General features: G+C 39.2%; 1 pseudogene; it reads left to right on the forward strand.

Annotated features, from left to right (window-relative positions):
* Positions 1-921: 921 nt before the first annotated feature.
* Positions 922-2,043, forward strand: LOC122048365 (annotated as a pseudogene).
* Positions 2,044-20,954: the final 18,911 nt, after the last annotated feature.

Here is a 20,954-nt window from a genome sequence, read left to right on the forward strand (position 1 = left end):
TATTTTTGTTGTCAGCATTTCGTCATAGGATAGATTTAGATGTGGGTCTGAACATGTTTCATTGCATTGTGCATTATACAAAACCCATCCAGAAAAAATCCACATGCCTTTCCACACCTCATTACTACATGGCTTGCATCCATAGGCATTGATGTTACTAGGGACAAGGGCAACATCAAACCTTTGACTGACTACGATGGGATTGGTCTAAGCAACTTTGCCTTGCCTGGGATGAAGGAGGCCTGTGACGGGACTATGGTTTGGGAATCTGACCATGACTATCTCGTCGATCAACTTTGTAGTGTGGCTGAGGAGCATGCAGCTCGGCAGCCTTTGATGATAATGACTCCTTGAAGGTTCCAGACGATCACTTGCAGGCAGCTCTTGAGTCCATCGACACATGATTTGAGGAATTGCAGATGGATTATGAATGTGATATGACTGCGGTATGTAAGGAGCTTGGGGATATTAGACGTAGACAAATTGATATGTAGACGAGCATAGCTTCATTGCATGACCTAGTGCGCTCATGGATGACGAGTCATCCTCCTCCATCACTTCCTCTTAACGACGATGCAACTGATGCTTCCGAGCAACTACCTATGGACTTAGAATAGGTGTTTCATATTATGATTGATGTATTGATATGAATACTCCTAGTACTTTGTTTGTTTAAAAATGTTCTTGTACATCTATTATACTTGATGTTAATTATTTTGGGAGTGTATGTGCCACATATTTTTCTTGCGAGGCATAAAAATGAGTGTATGTGACCCATTAATGTCATTACGATACATTGTATAAAGCGCAATGATTTTTGAAACATGATACAGGCACAAAAAATGAGGCTTTTTGACTCAATATAATTGAAATGTAGATGAGAATCGTTGACCCACACTAATGATGATCATCCGGTGGGTGATGGACGAGAACTGTCCCGAGCTTACAACAATTTCTCTTGTCAGTTTCGAAGGTTTAGGAAAGACAACTTTGGCTAAAACCGTCTATTACGATCCTATTATCATCTGAGGCCACTTCCATCCTCGAGCTTGGATCACAGTGTCACAAAATTATAACATCAAAGAGCTTCTCTAAAAGATTATTCGACAAATTTCCATCAGCGATAAACAAATCCGAGATGTTTGTGGGTGCCGAGATGATGGCAATTTGAACACAGAGCAACTTCTTAACATGATGGACGACATACAACTGGTGGAGACAATCAGAGGCCATCTCGATGGAAAGAGGTATTTGCTTGTTTTTGATGATGTTTGGAGAAGTGAAGCATGTGATAGCCTGAGCATTACATTGCCAACAGGTAAAGAAGGAAGTAGGATCATAGTTACCACTCGTAGTGAGCAAGTGGCAAATACAAGTTCTCGTAATCGTCAATTTTTATTTAGAATCTCTCCTTTATCACATGAGCTATCTTGGAAGTTATTCTGTAAGAAAGTATTTGATGCACCAGACTATAGCTGTCCTCCAGAGCTAGAAAATGTTAGCAAAGAAATCTTGCAAAAGTGCGATGGACTGCCACTTGCGATTTTGACAATCGCAGGTCTTCTTCTGGCTTCCAAGGCTGATAATAGATTGAAGAAATGGAAAGACTTGTGCGATAACTTTCGTTTGGAGATACAAACTAATAATAAGCTGTCCATGATCGATCAGATACTAGGTTTGAGTTACAATGACTTGCCTATTGATCTCAAGCCTTGCTTCTTGTTCTTAGGCACCTTCCCTAAGGATTATGAGATTGGTCGGAAGCGTCTGATGAGACGGTGGATTGCCGAAGGGATTGTGAGTGGCGTAGGTGGCTTCCCCGCTGAGAAAGTCGCCGAGCGCTGCTTCAACGAGTTGGTGAATCGTAGCTTGGTGCAACCATCAGAATTTGATGATAATGGGACAGTGAGATCCTGCCGCGTCCATGACATGATGCTCGATGTCATAATCTCGATTTCAAGAAAGGAGAACTTTGCGGTGCTACTGAATGAGCACTCCACGCTGACGACCATTCAGCCGCGACATCAGAGGATAAGACGCTGATCCTGGCAGGGAGGAAGCAGTGGACTAGTGCCTAACACTGATCTGTCCCACCTCCGATCCTTCACTGCAACTGCATTTGGTGAGGATGTACCACCACTGAAGGATTATAGAAAACATAGGCTGTTGAGGGCAATTGACCTGGAAGGATGTACGGGAATTCATCATTTCCACCGCAAAAGCTTTTCCAAGTTGTTTCTGTTAAAAGAAGAATAAAAAGAAGATAAAATAGAAAAGTAATAATTAATTTTATTGTTTGTTGATATTTGCCCTCAAGATAATATAATATATAGGATTTAAACATGTACTCGGTCAATTAACCAATTAATAAATAACAGAATATTTCTAAAAATTATTCTGAGAATTATTCTAATAATTATAACAGAATTATTAGAATAATCCTAAAATTAATTTGATTTGATTTAATGATTTAACCCGGTCAATTCTGGTAATTCTCTTTTATCTCTTTTACCCTCCGACAAACTTAACGGGAGATCTTTGATATTGAGTTTGCTTGCTAACTTGTTGAAACGTTGTCTGGATAATGGCTTAGTAAAGATATCAGCAATTTGATCCTCAGCAGAGATATAAGAGACGGATAATTGTTGAGTTGTCACACGTTCACGAACAAAATGAAAATCAATCTCCACATGTTTTGTACGAGCATGAAAGATTGGATTTGCTGTGAGATATGTTGCTCCAATATTGTCGCACCAAATTTTTGGTGCAATATTTGATGCAAGATGAAGTTCAGAGAGAAGTGATTGAAGCCAAATAATTTCAGACGTTGTATTTGCTATAGCTTTATATTCTGCCTCAGTACTTGAACGAGATACCGTAGGTTGCTTCTTTGAATTCCATGAGATAAGATTTCGTCCAAGAAATATTGCATATCCACTAGTAGAGCGTCTATCTTTAGGAGAACTTGCCCAGTCCGCATCACTATAAGCATGTAAATCTCGAGACGATTGACGATATAAAAGAAGACCATGTAGAATAGTACCTTTGAGATAGCGAAGTATTCTTTTTACATTATCCCAATTTTGTTCAGTTGGAGCATGCATGAATTGACAAGCACGATTTACTGCAAAAGTAATATCAGGGCGTGTGATAGTGACATATTGTAAGGCTCCAACAATACTTCGATAAATCTGTGGATCAGATAGAGCAGGAGAGGATGCAGATGGAGAGTTGTTTATAGCAATTGGTGTAGAGACCGGACGTGCTCCATCCATTTTGGCTCTTTGAAGAAGTCCAGTAATGTATTTGCTCTGAAAGAGAAGATAGCCATCCTCATGTGGAATAAGCTCAATACCAAGAAAGAAACGAGCAATGCCCAAATCTCGGGTAGGAAATTCTTGATTGAGAAGACTTAATAAAGTTATGATGCCCTTGTGATCATTACCGGTTATCAGGATGCCATCCACATAAATAAGAAAAAATATCATAGACACATCATTATATTTGTGAAATAGAGATGAGTCAGTCTTTGATCCAGAAAATCCTTGAGATTGTAACCAATTGGACAGTCGATGAAACCATGCACGAGGAGCTTGTGAAGACCATATAAAGATTTCTTAAGTTGGCAAACATGAGATGGGAATTGTGGATGAATAAACCCAGGTGGTTGCTCCATAAATACAGTTTCCTCAAGATGACCATGGAGAAACACATTTGAGATGTCCAATTGGCGTACATGCCAATTGGAACTAACAGCTATCGATAATAATAGTCTGACAGATGTAATCTTGATGACTGGACTAAAAGTGTCATTGAAGTCAATACCTGGTTGCTGACTAAAACCTTTGGCTACAAGTCGAGCTTTGTATCGTTCAAGAGAGCTATCAGCTCGATACTTAAGACGGAATATCCATTTAGAGCCCATAACATTCATTGAGGAAGTGCGTGGAACTAGACTCCATGTTCCATTGCGAAGAAGTGCATCAAATTCTGTAGTCATTGCACTACGCCAATTTGGATCCTTGTTTGCTTGCGTAAAACAAGTTGGTTCAATAGATTTTGAAGAAACCACTAGAGCTCGTGGAAGAGGATATCGAGTCGCATTTGGTGGGCAACGCTCATAAATGTCACTAATGGGAAGCATGCGACGAGGAGCATTATCATCTGAATCACTTGTTGATGGTGATGAGGAAGTAGGCTGACATGGTGATGTAGATGACGGACTTGCATTATCCGAGGATTCAGAACTAGAGAGCATATTATCTTCGATCGGCGAGGCTTCCAAGATTGGAGCAGCATCCTGAGGTGATTCTGATGGTATAGGGGAGCTATCAGAGAGCAGAGCAGGACCTAGGATGTCATCATTTCTGACAATATTAGGTGGCATTAAGAAGGTGCCACCTGTATCTGGAGGAGAGATCGAAGAAGATACTGAAAAAGGGAATAGAGTCTCATCAAAAGTAATATGTCGTGAAATATAAACTCGACCTGTCGGTATATGGAAGCAACGATAACCATGGTGCAAATTGCTGTAACCAAGGAAAACACATTGTAGTGAACGAGAGTCAAGTTTGTGTTTGGAGTAGGGGCGTAACCATGGATAACATGCGCAACCAAAAATTCGAAGAAAAGTATAATTAGGAGTTTGATTATAAAGTGTTTCAAAAGGACATTTGTGATTGAGCAATGGAGTAGGGAGTCGATTTATGAGATATACAGCAGTGGTAACAGCTTCATCCCATAATTTACGTGGAACTGATGCATGATGAAGAAGAGCTAAGGCAGTTTCGACTATGTGTCTATGTTTTCTCTCAGCAGAGCCATTTTGTTCCGGAGTGTGAGGACAAGAAACTCGATGAACAATTCCACAAGAGACAAGATGACGATGGAGAGCTTGATATTCACCTCCCCAATCAGAATGAAAAGAAAGTATTTTACGATTAAAATATCGTTCAACTTGATTTTGAAATTTACAGAATATATCCAAAAATCAGATTTTCTTTTCATAGGATAGAGCCAAGTATATTTACTAAAATGATCAATAAAGGTAACATAATATTGGAAACCTTGGTTAGATAAAACAGGTGCAGGGCCCCAAACATCAGAATGAATTAATTCAAGTGGGAAATTAGAAACATAATCGGATGAATAGAAAGGTAGCTTATGACTTTTATATTCCATGCAGGCCCTACATGAATGAGATGGAGAGGAGGTGATGGAAGTAGGTAAACCATACCTATTGATGATTGACTGGACAACATGAAGAGAAGGATGACCAAGTCGAGCATGCCAAGCTAGTTTATTTGTGCGTTCACCAACAAAAGCTTTGATTGAAGAACTTTGAAGATAGTAGAGGCCATTTTTGATTCTCCCATGAAACACAATAGCATTTGTTCCTTTATCTTTTATAAGATAATGATTATAATGAAACTCAAAAATAACATTATTATCAAGACAAAACTGACGGGTAGAAAGTAAATTTTTAGTGATAGATGGAGCATGAAAGATATTGCGCATGTGAAAAGTTTGATTAGATAAATGAATATATGTGTTTCCAAGATTAGCAATTTGCAAACCTGAGCCATCGCCTACTTGAACCGTATCTGAGCCATAATATGACATTACGTCTGTAAGGATATTATAATCCGATGTGACATGATGAGTTGCTCCAGTGTCAATATACCAATCAGTAGATGAAAACTCTGGGGTTTTACCGCAAGTAGGAACAGATGAGAGAGCTTTAGGATATGCTTGTGAAATAGATGGTTGTCTTGAGACTGTAGAACCACCAATGAAATTTGAGGCAAATCTTTGAGGGCATAGATTTCCAGGATGACCAATGATGTGACAAATTTGACATTTTACCCAAGAGTAATCAAATCTTTTAGGGCATAAATTTCTAGTATGGCCAATGATGTGACAAATTTGACATCGGACTGAATTTTGTTTTTGGCATCCTTGATAGTGTTGAGTATTTGACATCTAAAGTAAAATAACTTATCTTGTAGAGAGACTGGATCGCCGGAAAGGGGGACTTTCGCCTGGAGAAATTCCCCTTGGAGGAAATAGAAGCCTTGGCTGGAGCAACCACTTGTTGTCGACGTCGAGGTTTGGTCGGCGTTCAGTGGACAGCGGCGATAGCACAAAAGGAGAAGTCCTTTTGTTGTCTTGTTTTGCGGTTTCAAAAAAGAAACTCCTCTTTTGTCTTGGGCGGCTGCAGAAAAGGAAGGGAAGAGGATTTGTGAGGGAGAATTAAGAGAAAGAGAAGGAATGAAGGATCATGGCTCTGATACCATGTTAAAAGAAGAATAGAAAGAAGATAAAATAGAAGAGTAATAATTAATCTTATTGTTTGTTGATATTTGCCCTCAAGACAATACAATATATAGGATTTAAACAATTACTCGGTCAATTAACCAATTAATAAATAACAGAATAATTCTAAAAATTATTCTAAGAATTATTCTAATAATTATAACAGAATTATTAGAATAATCCTAAAACTAATTTGATTTGATTTAATGATTTGACCCGGTCAATTCTGATAATTCTCTTTTATCTCTTTTAGTTTCTTTTGAAGTACTTGTCTCTAAGAAATAATACTCGATTCACTGAATTGCCAGATTCAATAGGAGATTTGCAAAATCTGGAGTTTTTGGATACAAGAACTTTGATATATGCACTACCCACTACCATCGTCAAACTCCAAAAACTGATCTATCTGTTTGGTAGTAGATTTGATTTTGAGGACGGGCAACATATCCACCTAGCTGGAAACTGTAGTTTGGAGCTCCCGAAAGGAATAGGAAGTTGAAAAAACTTCGCACGTTTGGAATGGCACTTGCTGATAATGTGCAGTTGCTACAGGAGATTGGTGAGCTTCTCGACCTCCAGAAGCTTGGCATTTGTTTTGGTGATCAATGTTGGAGGAGATTAGCGCCCTGTTCTCAAAGCTCACTGGCAGCCTTCGATCACTAACAATTATGCATGTTGAAAACTACGATGTAAAAAAAGCACTTGATGAGGTAGCTTCACCACCATTGCTGCTCTACAAGCTCAAGATACATGCCAAACTTGGCGGATTGCCTGCTTGGTTTGCATCTCTGAAGCATGTCGTCAAGATAACTCTGCGCAACACGCAATTGCGGCTCAAGGATCTGCAAGTCTTGAGAAATCTCCACACCGTGGTCATGTTGGTCCTCGGAATATGGTCATTCGACATTAATGGTGAGGATTTGGTCTTCGACAGGTAGGGTTTGTTATTTGTTTATATCTTTTAGGACAATTTAAATATTTTCCTTTTTTTTTATAGAGTTTAGGTTTCTTAATTTAACTATACAAGATCTTATACTCTATATCAATTTTAAGATCCAATAATATGGTTAGTTTTTTTCCTTCTCTTAATTTCTACATAGTATCAGAGCGGTTTTCCTTCTCTAGCCTAATTTTTTCTACCGCCCTATGTTATTACTTTATGTTGGCGCTGCCATCTCCTACTGTTGCTATTGATTTCGGGCTGACATCTATTTTTTATCTTGCTGCTATTGATTTTAGCGCCGACATCTATTTTCTGTCGATTTTAGTGCCGATGATATTTTCTGTCGATTTTGGCATCGACGTCATGTGCTGTCAATTTCGGCGCTGACGCTCTTTTCTACCAATTTCGGTGTCGAAACTTTATGTTGCTGATTTCGGCATTGACGTTCTCTTCTATTGATTTTGACACCGACGCCCTGTGCTACTGATTTCTATATTTGACATCCTTTTCTGCCTCAAATTCTTTGTGCGACCACAGGTCATCCTGATATAAGCTTTTGTGGATCATACAAATATGTATCTTTACAGTTTGGTTGTTCTAAGAATTATTCGTTCTATCATCATGCCTGATCATGTTGATGCTTCATGAAAATCTGTTTCATATATCTTTGAGCAATTTCAACAGTTCCTTGCTTCATAGCCTTCTATTATGTCAGCTTACTCTCATATAAGTTTGTCGTCATCTGGTATTTCAGGTATATTTTCATCCTTGTGGATTTTGGACTCTGGTGTCTCCCATTATATGTCATCCAATTTGTCATCTTTTATTTCTTTTTCTCCCAGTTCAGCTATTTCTATTGTGACTGCTGATGGTACTCCTATGTCATTAGTAGTGTTGATTCAATTGTTACATCTTCTTTATCTCTTACTAATGTTTATTATATTCCAAATCCTACTTTAAATCTTGTTTCTGTTAGTCAATTATGTGAGTTTAGATACTTAGTCTCTTTTTCTTCATCCAATTGTTATGTTCAGGACCCACAATCTTAGAGGCTAATTGGGGCAGACCATAAGCAAGTAGGACTCTATGTTTTAGATTAATTCAAATTACCAGAAGTTGTAGCTTCGAGTGTGGATTTATCGTCTTTTCATCTGAGTCGTTCATCTTCTGATTTTTATTTGTGGCACACTCGTTTAGGTCATGTTTTAGTGCCTCGTTTGCAGTTTTTAGCCTCTACAAGAGCATTAAGACCTTTAAAAAATTCCGATATTTTTTATTATAGTGGTTGTAAACTAGCCAAATTTTCTATCTTACCATTTTCTAAAAGTCTTTCTTTTTCTTTTGCTCCATTTGATCTTATTCATTCTGATGTGTGAGGACCCTCTCCTATTCCTACAAAAAGAGGATCAAGGTATTATGTTTCGTTTATTGATGATTTCACTCGTTATTCTTGGGTCTATCTTATGAAACACAGGTCTGATTGTCTTACAATTTTCAACAATTTAGAGCTCTTGTGAAAACTCAACATTCTAGTGTCATATAGTGTTTTCGTTGTGATTTGGGGGGTGAATACACTTTGAATCAATTTTCACATTTACTTGCTTCTGATGGTACTATTCATCAAACCTCGTGTACAGATACTCCTGAACAAAATGGCGTGGCTGAACGGAAACATAGACATCTTGTTGAAACAACCCGTTCATTTTTATTGTCTGCCAGTGTTCTTAGTGCCTTTTGGGGGAAAACAATCCTTACTGCTGCTCATGTCATTAATAGAATTTCAACCTCACACAATTCAGGTTTGTCACATTTTGAAAAATTATATGGGCATGCTCCTGTCTATTCCTCTTTGTGTATTTTTTGTTGTACTTGCTTCGTCCTTTGTCCACATGTAGAGCGTAATAAGTTAGTCAAAAAGGATATCGTTGCTTTGATCCCGTTAGTCAAAAATTGTATGTCTCTCGTCATGTTGTGTTTCTTGAGCATATTCCATTCTTTTCTATTCCGGCTAGTTCGCATAATTTGACAAAGTCAGATATGCTTTTCATTGATCGTTTCAATACCGATATTGAGGAAGATTCACGTACAAAACCTATTGGTAGTTCAACTGAATCTGGTACTTTGATTTTCGAGATATCCGCTCCACATGTTCCTCCTTCTGCCACTACCCAATTATCTCCTGAGATTGTGGATGATCCTTCTCTCCACCGTCGTCAATCCACTCATGTTCGTAAGTCTTCTAAACTACCAGATTTTGTTTATTCTTGTTATTATCAATCTTTTGTTTCATTTGTTGCATCTATTCATTGTCTTTCAAAGCCTGAATCCTATAGAGAAGCTGTTTGTAACCCACTTTGGCAAAGTGCTATGGCTGAGGAACTAACTACTTTACATCAGAGTCATATATGAGATTTGGTTCCATTGTCACCAGGAAAACATACTATTGGTTCTCATTGAGTATATAAGATCAAAACTAAATTTGAAGGATCTATCGAACGATACAAAGCTCGTCTTGTTGCTAAAAGTTATTCTCAGGAGTATGATATGAATTATGAAGAAACATTTACTCCTGTTGTAAAAATGACAACTGTTCATACTTTGATTGTTGTTGCTTCTGTTTGTCAATGGAGAATATCTCAGATGGATGTCAAGAATACATTTCTATATGGTGATTTTCATGAAAAATTTTATATGACACCTCCTCCTGGTATTTCACACAAACCTGGTGAAGTTTGCAAGCTTCATAAAGCGCTTTATGGTCTTAAACAAGCACCTTGTGCTTGGTTTGAGAAATTCTCTATAGTGATTACTTTGTTTGGTTTTTATCCTAGTAATCATGATTCAGCATTATTTGTCAGATGTACGAGTGCAGGGCGTATTCTTTTATCATTATATATTGATGACATAATTATTACTAGTGATGATTCTGATGGAATTGCTTCATTGAAGTTTGAGTTGACTCATAATTTTGCTATGAAAGACTTGGGTATACTACGCTACTTTCTGGGCATTGAGGTTATGTAACGACCCGGCCTCTCGGTCCCTTGGGCGGCCCAACTGGCGACCCCTTATGTCGTCGACCGACGACCCTTCAGCCGTGCCGTTACTCACTAGGTCTTCCCACGCATAGCCAGTGGATTTTAGTCTTCCCCAGGATTCGAACTCTAGACCTCCAGGCTAAGTACTAGAGTTTATGAATCTGATAGCCAAGTGAGCGCCACTCACTTGGCTACCAGGATTCATAAACTCTAGTACTTAGCTTGAAGGTCTAGAGTTCAAATCCTGGGGAAGGCAAAAATCCACTGGCCAGGGGTGGGAAGACCTAGTGAGTAACGGCACGGCCGAACAGTCATCGGTCGATGACATAAGGGGTCGCCAGTTGGGATGCCCAAGGGACCGAGAGGCCAGGTCATTACAATAAAAGGCACCTTTTTATTGTAATGACCTGACCCCTCGACCCCTTGAGCGGCCCAACTGGTGTCCCCTTGGTGGTCCCTTGGGAGGTCCAATTGGTGGCCCAACTGGTCACCCCTTATTTCGTCGACCGACGACCCTCGGCCGTGCCGTTACTCACTAGGTCTTCCCACCCCTGGCCAGTGAATTTTTGCCTTCCCCAGGATTCGAACTCTAGACCTCCAGGCTAAGTACTAGAGTTTATGAATCCTGATAGCCAAGGGAGCGCACCGCTCACTTAGCTACCAAGATTCATAAACTCTAGTACTTAGCCTGAAGGTCTAGAATTCGAATCCTGGGGAAGGTAAAAATCCACTGGCCACGGGTGGGAAGACCTAGTGAGTAACGGCATGGCCGAGGGCCGTCGGTCGACGACATAAGAGGTTGCCAGTTGGGCGGCCAGTTGGGCCACCCCAGGGACCGCCAATTAGGCCGCCCAAAGGGCCGAGGGGCCGGGTCATTACAATAAAAAAAAATCAACTGGCCAGCGGTGGGAAGACCTAGTGAGTAACGGCACGGTCGAGGGTCGTCGGTCGACGACATAGGGGTCGCCAGTTGGGCCACCCAAGGGATCGCCAAGGGGCCGCCAAATGGGCCGCCAGTTGGGCCGCCCAAGGGGCCGAGGGGCCAGGTCGTTACAATAAAAAGGTGCCTTTTATTGTAACGACCCGGCCTCTCGGTCCCTTCGGCGACCCAACTAACGACCCCTTATGTCGTCGACCGACGACCCTTCAGCCGTGTCGTTACTCACTAGGTTTTCCCACTCCTAGCTAGTGGATTTTTGCCTTCCCCAGGATTCGAACTCTAGACCTCGAAGCTAAGTACTAGAGTTTATGAATTCTGGTAGCCAAGTGAGCGCTACTCACCTGGCTACCAGGATTCATAAAATTTAGTACTTAGCTTGGAGGTCTAGAATTCGAATCCTGGGGAAGACAAAAATCCACTGGTCAGGGATGGGAAGACCTAGTGAATAACGGCACGACCGAAGGGTCGTCGATCGACGACATAAGGGGTCGCCAGTTGGGCCGCCCAATGGACCGAGAGGTCGGGTCGTTATAATAGGCGCTCACTTGGCTACCAGGATTCATAAACTCTACTACTTAGCCTGAAGGTCTAGAGTTCGAATCCTGGGGAAGGCAAAAATCCACTGGCTAGGGGTGGGAAGACCTAGTGAGTAACGGCACGGTCGAGGGTCGTCGGTCGACGACATAGGGGTCGCCAGTTGAGCCGCCCAAGGGGCCGAGGGGCCGGGTCGTTACAGGTTGCTTATTCCCCGAAAGGTTATCTTTTATCTCAGTCAAAGTATATATTTGATCTATTTGAGCGTGCTCGTCTTACTAATAATAGAGTTGTTGATACTCCTATTGAGACTAATCCTCGATATTCTCCATCTGATGGCTCACCTTTGTCGGATCTTAGTTTGTACATAACTATTGTTGGAAGCTTGGTTTATCTCACCGTGACTTGTCCAGATATTGCGTATGTTGTTCATGTAGTTAGTCAATTTGTCGCTGCACCAACTACAGTTCATTGGGTTGTTGTTCTTCATATTCTCAAATATCTTCGGGGTACTCAATTTCATAGCCTTTTATTTCCTTCTACTTCATCTCTTGAGCTGCGTGCATACTCTGATGCGGATTGGGATGATGATCCTATGGATCGCAAATCTACCACTGGCTTCTACATTTTTCTTGGTGATTTCCTCATTTCTTGGAAGAGTAAAAAGCAAGATGTTATTTCTAGATCTTCCACAGAAGCTGAGTATCGTGTCATGACCTCAACTACTTGTGAGATAGTTTGGTTGCGTTGATTGCTTACGGATATGAGTGTCTCTTTTCATCAATCTACTCTGTTATATTGTAATAATCAGAGTGTTATTCAAATTACACGTAATTCAGTTTTTCATGAGCGGACGAAACATATTGAAATTGACTGTCACATTACTCGTCACCATCTTCAGATTGGCATCATCATATTGCCTTTTGTTCCTTCAAAGTTACAGATTGCTGATATGTTTACCAAAACACATTCCGCTTCACGTTTTCATTTATTATCTGACAAACTCTCAATGCTTCTAGCTATAGCATCGTAAGTTTGAGGGAGGATGTTAGATTATATATTTATTTGTTTATAGGTTTTAGGACAATTTGGGTATTTTTTTTTATAGAGTTTAGAGTTTCTTAACTTAACTATATATAACCTTATACTCTGTATCAATAATAAGATGATTAATTTTTTCCTTCCCTTCATGTTTACAGGGTTTACACATCTCAAATTCCTGGAAATTGCGATGCACAGTGTGAGTTTCGGAGAAGGTGCACTCCAAAGCCTCGAAATTAAATTGTCTAATTTTTTCATTGGATATACCGTCTATGGCATAGAACATCTGCATGGGCTAAAGGGAGGTTCACATTCAGGCTAAGAATGAAGATGTAATAGAGATGGTCAAAAAATATTGCAACAAACCATTCAAATCGTCCCAAATGTTTTGCCACAACAGACCGGATTTTTAGGTATATGATTTGACTCAGAGGATTAATCCGAGCTTTTTGTCAATGCAAAGATGAAATTATTTATTAAAAGATCTGGTGTGGTGTGAACTAGTTCTGTTCTCCAACTTATCCATTGTCAATCTCTTCTATTATGCTTAATCTCTCCAACTTGTTTTGTATTTCTGAAGCAGTATGTAATCTTCAAACATTTCTCTCTTAATAAATTGCTATTCAAAATAAGAGTGATTATATGATTTGGGAGAATATCATTATAACGTACTATATTATTCTTGAATTAGGCAAGTAATATGTGAAAACTGAAGTGTGAACATTCTCAAGCCTTCTCTTTGATGAATTCATAATTATCCGCTCGAAAAGAAATCTATATCATACAACTTTCATTATGTGCTTGATTGTATAATATAACTATCAATAGTTATCCTAATTGCCTATTAGGTCCATCACACCTCAAAAAGACTATGATCTAAATTCTAATTCTCTATTTAGTTAGACATGTAAATTATAAATGAGACTGATACAGTGGCTAAGTTGCCCCCCCTAGGCAAGTCAAAGTCCAGAAGTAGACTACGAGATGGTCTGTTGGAATGTATACTGAAAGCCTAAGCTTTGTAAATATTCATTATGAATAAAGAATCACATTTGGTCAAATGATCTACATTTAGTTGTAGTTGTTCAATTAATTTATATTGTAGATAACATAGTATGTGGTGTCACATACAGAAGATGATGTTATTAGTACCTTATAAATTATAAACAGTAGCTCACGACCAAAATGGAAAGGAACAAACCATTAGAAGGTCGTAGTGTAATTAGGTATCAGTTTATCTTGACTGTATAATTACACTAGTACACTTAGAGTGTATTGAGTAGGACCATTTGAGGTCGTTTCTTTTATACTGACTTTATAAAGAAACAAAGACCTCGGTTATTATGGAAGTGTGTGCTCTTAATCCTAATATAATAACAAGCACATATATTTGATATTTATTTCTTTAATTTATCAATGGGTGAGATTTAGTTCGATGAATCAATAAGCCCGATAAGTTGGGAAATGATATCACTTATAGTGTGTGTTGTTGATTATAGAAGGAAACTGTGTCCTAGAGATACTAGGTTGATAATGTTCTCAAGAGGAGCTCATAAGGATTGTCATGTTAAACCCTGCAGGTGGACTTAGTCCGACATGATAATAAGGTTGAGTGATACTACTCTTGGACTAAGATATTAATTAAATGAGTTGTCAGTAACTCAATTAGTGGACATTCGATATCTTAAACACAGGGAGACTAACACACTCATAATAAGAAGGAGCCCAAAAATGTAATTTGGGATTGGTGCGGTAGTTCAATAATAGTTTTCTAGTGCAATGAATTATTATTGATAAAATTAAGTTGTGTGTTCGGGGCGAACACGGGATGCTTAATTTTATCGGGAGACCAAAACCAATTCCTCCTCTCGGTCCCACCTATACTCACCTTCTATACCCACCAATAGGGGGTCGGCCAAGCTAGCTTGGGAACCAAGCTAGGGCCGGCCTAGGTATAAATTAGGGTGGCCGACCCTAGCTTGAACCCAAGCTAGTGGGGGCCGGCCAAATTAAATTAAAAAAGAATTTTAATTTTAATTTTTATTATGTGGAAGAAATAATTTATTAAAGAGAATTAAAATTAAAATATCTCTCTTGTAAAAGATCTACAAAAGATTAAAGAAAGAGATTAGATCTCTTTCCTTATTATAGATTGGTGAGATATTTTATTTTCTTTTTAAAATTATCCACATCTTGATAAAATTAAAATTATAGAAATTTCTTTTTATCAACCATGAAGAGATTTTTAAAGAGAAATTTTAATTTTAAAATTTCCGGAAACAAATTAGGAAGTTTTAATTGTTGATTAAAACTTGTCTAATTTATCTCTTTTGATGTGGCCGGCCATTAGAGATTAATTGGGGAAATTTTATTTTATTTTTCTCAATTAAATCATGTCAAGGGAATTAAGGAAATTTTATTGTAATTAAATTTCCTAATTTGCCTAGGCCAAGGAATATAAAAGAAGGGGTGAGGGTGCCTTCATGAGACACAACCTCTATTATTTCTCTCCCTCTTTTGTTCCCTGGTGTGGCCGGCCATCATCATCCTCTCCCTCTCTTCCTCTTGTGGTGGCCGAACCTCTCTCTCCCCTTGGAGCTCTTGTGGTGGCCGGATACTACTTGGAGAAGAAGAAGAAGAAGGAGAGAAAGCTAGCATCTCTTGGAGCTTGGTTGGTGTTTTGATTTTCTTCCTTGGTGAAGCTTCCTTATTGTTGGCCGAACCTAGCTAGGAGGAGAAGAAGGTGGTTGGTGGTTTCTCATCTTGGAAGATCGTTGCCCACACAATGTCCGAGGTTAGAAGAGGAATACGGTAGAAGATCAAGAGGTCTTTTTACAAGGTATAACTAGTAATTTTTCTTTCCGCATCATACTAGTTATTTATGGAAATAGTACCAAATACAAGAGGCTTACGTTCTAGTATTTCGAATATGTTTTTCGAAGTTGTATTTTTTTTGTTTTATTTTTCCTTGTGATTTGATTGTTCTTTTCGGTTAACCTAAAGTTATTTTAGGAAATTAAATATTAGATTTCTATAAAAGGTTTTGTCTAGTCGGTGGTGGTTGCTCCCATATCCAAGAAGGCCATGTGCCTCGCCACGTCAGTACTGGGAACCAATTATGGAAATTAATATTTAATGGAATTAATAACTTAAGGTGATTGGGTCGAACGTGTTAAGTTCCGCAGGAGATCCAAGTCAAAACCTAAAAGAACGAATAGATTAAGTTTTGGATCAAACGTGTTAAGTTCCGCAGGCGATCCAAAATTTAATTTAAAAGAACACATGGTAGCTAGGAAAAGGTTCAGACCTTTGTACAAAATTTTTGTACAGTGGAACCTCTAGGTTTTTCCGAGTAGCAACCAACAGTCAACATTAAAGGTGATCAACATTTTGCTCAGACCGAGAGTTCGCCCAACCAAACCCTCTAACCGGTCGGGCCTTGAATTCTGAACTCCTTGTGCATAAAGGAGGCGTGAAGCCATAAGTTTGCCCGACCAGACACTCGGGCCGGTCGGGCCCCAGGACCGGATCTCTTAACTATTGATGAAGCACGAAGTCAAGTATTAACTAGTTTGACCGGGTACTCCAACTGATCGGACAATGGGTCGATCGGACAGGTTGGGCGTTAGGTCATCCTTGGTTTAACTAAAGAAGCCAAGCGAAGTCCAAGCCACCGACCGTGTCCATAAAAATCGACTGGGTACCTCTCGTGAATTATATATGGCCGATCAGACTATATCAGTTATTCGGTCAGGCGACTCAAGTAGTGGTGGGCCTAGCAGTCCAACGGTCTAATATTCTTTCTTGGCATTTTGTGTCACAGAGGATAAAGAATATTCGAAATACAAATTGTACTTTCAAAACTTCCATCCTATCAAATGGCTCATTTTGGGAAATGTGTCAGAATCTCTTTATAGCTTGTCCTTTTTAGAAGTGCTTTGAAATTCATGCATAAGGCACAACAGTAATGCTATAAAAGGGGTCTCTATCTACAGGCACATATACGCAATGTTATGTAATTTTACATACTTGTTGTTGGACCCCGTGGTTGTTTTATTGTGATCAACCAAGTTAGGTTAAGTCCTGTTTGATTTTGATCCCTGTGTCTAAGTGTGCAGGAGCTTAGGAGCTCAGAAAGTGAGCAGAAAATGCAGCTGGTGAGAAGAACGGCACGGGAAGGGAGCCGACGGACTCGATGCGCCCGAATGACGATAGAGCTGCGGCAGAGTACACCGGTGGATGAGAAGAACGTACGTAACATTCGGGGATGAGAAGTTGGAGCGGAAGCTTGCTCGAGGAGAAGGCTAGAAATTGGGTTCGAGTGAGCCCTATTTCGGTTGGCAGCAATCACCCAAGCGATCGAAACTTCGGAAGAAGAAAATGAGTGAAAAGGAACTGGAAAAGCAAGCTGAAGGCGCCCTCAATGGTGTGTTGAGGGTGCCTCCGCCAGAATCAGGCAGGAGGGTGCACTCCATGCCTTGGTGCACCCTCCATGCCTTGGAGGCGCCCTCAAGGCTATTGAGGGCGCCCTCTAACCGGTTAAAGTGACCGTTTCATATTGGATTAAACTTTATCCATTGCTTTGCCTGGAAGCACCCTCCACCCCTTGGGAGGCGGCCTCAAGCCTCTAGATAGAATTTCCAGGAACTATAAAAGGCCCCTGGAGCTAGAAAATTATCAATCAACTCTTGTACTAACTTCCTAGCAATGCTTAGAGCTTTCAGTGTGTTCTCCGCCTTCAAAGAAGGAGATTCTTAGTGAGCTGTTCAACCGCCTTGGATTAACAACCACCTAGGTTGTAACCAAGTCAACTGTTAAGTCTTCTTTTCTATTTTCTTTTATTATTGTTGCATTCCTAGAGTTAAAAAGATTGAGGAGGGTATTTTTTATTTTCAGACAATTCACCGCTCCCCTTTTGTTGGCCCGCTACGCCAACAAGTGGTATTAGAGCCCAACAGCCTCAGAAGGACTAACCACCGTCTGAAGCAACAAAGATCAAGACAATGGCCGGTGCAAATATTCACCCCCTCCCCCCCGCCCAAAAAAAAAAAATCGACGAAGACTTCGCTACATGAAAATGCCCAATGGAGGTATTCTTCAAAACAGAATTTGAAATTCTTTTAATAATGAAATATGGTTTTACAGTTCCAAAAGACAAAGAAGAATATCAGTGGACCAAGAAAGAGCAAGCAGATTTCGTAGCGAACAGACGAGCCAAGTTCCACTTGCTGAGTGTGCTTCCACCCCAGGAAGTAAATCAGATTGGAGACTACGACTCCTCGAAGGATCTCTAGCAGAAGTTCCTGGAGCTCCACGAAGATACTTCAGAAGCGAAGTTAGTAAGGCGGGACATCCTCCGGACTCAGCTAACAAATCTCCAGATGAACAATGGAGAAAAGATAGCGCAACTCCAAGCACGAATCAAGGAGCTGATAACTCAGCTAAACAATCTTGGAGAATAGGTAATAAACCGAGATTCCATCCGGTATGCACTCAACGCCTTCTCGAGAACTTCAGAATGGGCGCCCTTAGTAGATGCATACTACATCTCTAAGGACTTTGAGTTAGGTACGCTAGAAAATCTATTTTCTACCTTTGAACTTCACGAATCTCGAATTACATATTCAAAAGACATAGAAAAGATAAACCTCAACATTGCCCTAAAGGCAAGGACAGAAGATCAAGAGTCCAAGACATCCATTGATGAAGACGAAACGACTCTACTAGTAAAAAGGTTCAATAAATTTCATAAGTCTAATAAGTTTAAATCGCAGTCAAGAAGGCATCATTGAAACAAAAGAACTATCCAATGCTACAACTACAGCGAAAAAGGACACATCAAGGATAACTGCCCAAAATTGATGGAAATGGACAAGCACAAAAAACCAACTTCCTCTAAATACAAGACCCAGAAAGCCACTTGGGATGATTCATCATCCTTTGATTCCGAGGTAGCAGCTTTCTCGGGACTATTAGGATGTATACTAAAAGTCTAGTTTTTGGTATGAACATTTAATTAGAAATAAGAATCACATTGGTCAAATGTCTACATTTATGATAAATATAGTTGTTCATTTAATTTATATTGTAGATAACATGGTGTGTGATGTCACACACAGAAGATCATGTTATCAGTTCCTTATAAATTATAAAAAGTAGTTCACAACTAAGATGGAAAGGAATAAACCATTGGAATAGTCGTGGTGTAATTTGGTATTAGTTTATCTTAACAATAAAATTACACTAGTACACTTTGAGTGTATTGAGTAGGACCATTTGAGGTAGTTTCTTTTTATACTGACTAAATAAAAGAATAAGACCTATGTTATTATGAAAGTGTGTGCTCTTAATCCCAATATAATAATAAGCACATATATTTAGTATTTATTTCTTTAATTTATCAATGGGTGAAATTTAGTTCGATAAATCAATAGGTCCGATAAGTTAGGAAATAATATTATGTATAGTGTATGTTGTTGATTATAGAAGGAAACTGTGTCCTAGTGATCTAGATTGATAATGTCCCCAAGAGGAGCTCATAAGGATTGTCATGTAAACCTTGCAGGTGGACTTAGTCCGACATGACGATAAGATTCAGTGGTACTACTCTTGGAACTAGATATTAATTAAGTGAATTGTCAGTAACTCATTTAATTAATGGACATTAGATATCTTAAACACAGGGAGACTAACACACTCATGATAAGAAGGAGCCCAAAATGTAATTTGCGATTGGTGCGGTAGTTCAATAATAATTCTTTAGTAGTATGAATTATTATTGATGAAATTAAGTTGGGTGTTCGAGGAGAACACGGGAAGCTTATTTTCATCAGGAGACCAAAATCAATTCATCCTCTCGGTCCCTATCATAGCCTCTTATTTATAAAGTATTATACCCACCTTCTTACCCACCCTTAGGTGGTCGGCCAAGCCAAGCTTGGAGCCCAAGATTAGGCTGGCCAAGCCAAGGGGTTGAGACATGTAATGTGGCAGGCCAAGCTTGGAGCCCAAGCTTAGTTGGCCGACCACAATATTTAAAAGGATATTTTATTTTTAAAAATATTTCCTTATGTGAAAGTCATGGTTTTAAAAGAGAGTTTAAAATTTAAATATTTCCTTTTATAGCTTTCTACAAAAGATTAAAAGAAAAGTTTGATATCTTTCCTTATTTGTAGTTAAAAGGAAGATTTTAATTTTGGCGAAAACTTTTCTTTTTTGTAAACCATCCACACGTTTCAAAAGAGAAATTTTAATTTATAAAATTTCCTTTTATAACCAACCATAAAGGGAATTTAAAAGAGAAATTTTTATTTTAAAAATTTTCGGAAACAAATAAGGAAGTTTTAATTTTGGGTTTAAAACTTTTCTTGTTTGGGGCTTGTGAGGTGGCTGGGCATGTACAAAGGTGAAAAGGAAATTTTAATTAAATTTTTCTTTTTAGTTGTAGGCAAGGAAAATAAGAAAGTTTTAATTATATTTAAATTTCCTTATTTGTCATGACCAAGGATTATAAAAGAGAGGGAGGGGTTGCCCCATGACAACATAACTCTCTTTTATTTTTCCTCTCCTCTCTTCCTTGGTGTGGCTGGCCCTCTTATTCTCCCTTTTCCTTTTTCTTTCTTCTCCTTGGCCGAACCTCATCATCTCTTGGAGCTTGGAAGGTGGTCCGATCTTGCTTAGAGAAGAAGGAGAGAAAGGAAGCATCCCTTGGAGCTTGGTTGGTGGCCGAAACTTGCAAGGAGGAAGGAGGCTTGGTGGTTCTTATCTCGGTAGATCGTCACCCACACGACGTCCGAGATAAGAAGAGGAATACGATAGAAGATCAAGAGGTTGTTGCTTACAAAGAAAGGTATAACTAGTAATTTTATTCCGCATCATGCTAGTTTTCTTTGAATGGATTTTGAAATACCAAACACAAGAGGCTTATGATTCTAGGTTTCGAATTTATGTTTCGATTTGTGTTTCTTTTCTTTTTCAATCTTGTGATTCGATTGTTCTTAGTAGTTAAACTAAGGGTTACTGTAGGGCGATTAAATATTGAATTTCTTTGAAAGATTTTGCCTAAGCAGTGGTGGATGCTCCCATACCCAAGAAGGCCTAGTGCCTCGCCACGTTTTGTCCTGGAAGCCGATCTTAGAAATAA

This window comes from Zingiber officinale, chromosome 2B (assembly GCF_018446385.1).
Source record: "Zingiber officinale cultivar Zhangliang chromosome 2B, Zo_v1.1, whole genome shotgun sequence".
Lineage (NCBI taxonomy): Eukaryota > Viridiplantae > Streptophyta > Magnoliopsida > Zingiberales > Zingiberaceae > Zingiber > Zingiber officinale.